Source organism: Peromyscus maniculatus, chromosome X (genome assembly GCF_049852395.1).
Source record: "Peromyscus maniculatus bairdii isolate BWxNUB_F1_BW_parent chromosome X, HU_Pman_BW_mat_3.1, whole genome shotgun sequence".
In the NCBI taxonomy this organism is placed as follows: domain Eukaryota; kingdom Metazoa; phylum Chordata; class Mammalia; order Rodentia; family Cricetidae; genus Peromyscus; species Peromyscus maniculatus.
This window is the reverse complement of record NC_134875.1, coordinates 55,789,141-55,791,749: the sequence shown is the minus strand read 5'-3', so window position 1 is coordinate 55,791,749 and position 2,609 is coordinate 55,789,141.

Sequence of the window (2,609 nt, the reverse complement as noted above, 5' to 3'; positions counted from 1 at the left end):
GCCGTTCTCTGCCCCACTCTGTATCTGAACTTACACCTCTTAGAAGAAAACCCTCTCAGAAGCTGTTAACTTAGAACTTCATGTTGTGATCATAATAAAGTCACTTCTCTGCTATCAACTTAGTAGAGCACTATCTTCCACCAATCCAAGAGCTAAAAATGACATCAGACAATGTTTTAGGCCTATAAAAGAGCTTCTCCACTCTCAATGTTTCCCCTTCTCTGGTGTACCTATCAATGTAGTTTAAACTTGCCTTGATTTTAAAACTTTTTTTTTATTGCCACATCATTTATTAATTGTGAATCATATATAGACATTTTTTTCTTCTAGTCTTGGACAATAATCCATTATTCACACAATTCTTTATTTAATTAACATTCTGCATACATTTTTACCACCTCTAAGATATGTAGTTTTACTCTTTGATTTGTAAATTCCTTGTGTGGCTATTTTTATGCAATCTCTCATGTATAGTTGGCTTTTATACTATTTAAAAGTTTTCCATATCTGGACACTGTTTCCCCACTCTGCCCATCCCATTTCATGAAGTATTCTCCAAGTAGAGTGTGTTTAATAAATGCTCTGAATTCACTTGTCCTGTTTGCCTTTTATAATCAGATAACAAAACATTTGAGGTATGATTTTCTATTAAAATGTATGACAAACATGTTTTTTTTGAACTGTAAAGTTTATAAAATTGGCGCAAAACATTGTGGTAATGTTACAATACCAGTTTTAAGAGTTCAGTAACTAATGGGGAGCCAATGGGATACATGCAGAACTGTGAAAGCAATCTCACTTAGCCAGCTGTACGCGTAGACTGTAAATCTACATTCAGATCATTTCTGAACTAAGATTATCAGCTCAGTTTATCTGTTGAAGTCAACCAGGAAATCCTAGAATATACCTTGATTTTTGCAAAAAATAAAATAGGGGGAGGAGTTTCTTCAGCATTTCAGTCCACGAGTAACAGTATCCTAACAGGCAAAGTGTTCTCTCACTGTCAACATAGAATGAACTGCTGCTGGAGGTCAACTTGGGCTTTAATTTGCATTAGCACTTACATGCATAGTAGTCCAAGTTGTTGACCTCATGACTTTAAAAAGTAACTCTAAAAAAGTAAAATGGCCTTTCTTGGAAGACTAAAGACATCCAGCCACAGTTGTAAAAAGTCTCATCAAAACAATGTACCCTTTTATGAATTACGCCTCAATTTAAAAAAAAAAGTAGCCCCAAATAAGAAGCAGCTCTGAAAAAGAAAATATAACTTAAGATATTTGAAAAAACAAGGTGAATACAGGTTCTAAAATAATTAAGATACATTTTCCTAAGGCTACCTAGAATTAGGCTTTAAAGAATTCTACCATTTCAAGTTTACCACTAGTTACTAGATACCTATTTACAAACAAGATGTTCACTTTTTTTGTTCCTTTATCAAGAGAAAAATCTACCTTCAGATTATGAGGGTGGTGATGGGGAGGGACTAGAAAACAAGATTCAAACAATCCCATGCAAATATCACATTTTTCAAATGGAAGAACTCCAAACTGCACTAGAAGTTCCAATCACTAAGACACTTTCCATTGAAATGATTTAAGTACAAATACATGGCACCAAGGTTTAGGCCTAATATAGGCCTGACAACCAAGTCCTTGTTTTCTGGAAGAAAGGCCTCAAAAGTCCCACTCAATTCCACATAACAATGCTTCAAAGATCAATTAGGTTTTCATTTCCTTAATATTTTTGTTTTTGACTTCTAATCTTAAAGACTAGATTAAAACTTAGCTCAATTCCCAGAAGGCATTGCTTCCCTTTGCTCTATGAAAGAGTCCACCAAGACCTCTTCCTCAAAACCAGCTAGCCCCCAGCCTCCAGCCTGTGCTTGTGATGCATCTTTCTCAACATCCTGAAAAGGTAATGTAGGTAAAATATGCTCATAAACATTAAAACTAGTTGTTAGAAAGACGTAACTAGTTTTATAATTTAAGTTTTAAAACATAAATAATTGCAGCTTGATCTGCACTGACAATGATTGTCGGAGCCTAGAATTCAACATTTACAAATTCTCATTCACACACACAAAACACACTATTATCACACAACTTGTGTCTTGAGAGGATCTTCTGCTTTTTAAATCTTTGGCCTCCCAGTCAATCCCAAGTTCAACCAACTTTAACTAAAACTTCACTCAGAATTTCACCAAGCTTTTCACCCACACATTAATGCTTGTCATATCTTTCATCAAATGTCAAAATCTGAAGCCTGCTCAGAGATCGCCAGGTAAAAGAAAATAAATGAAATACACAGAGGTTATTTCAAAACAGAACATGACCATCAAAAAAAAAAAAAAAAAAAAAAAAAAGGTCACGATTCCCGATTGGGATCATCCTTTGTTTACTACCAGTAAGAAAAATCCCACGTTGGACTATTTCACACTCCGGCATTGGCCAAAGGACACGAGAGCTGGTTCTGGAGCTTGCAGTTTCTCACACAGGTGTCCCCAGAGGAACACCAGGGACAAAGTCACGTGAGGTCTCTCCCGTACAGAGGCTGTCTCACAGGGGCAGCGAGGACACCCACTAGTTTGTGGAGATCCCTGAGAAAGTATG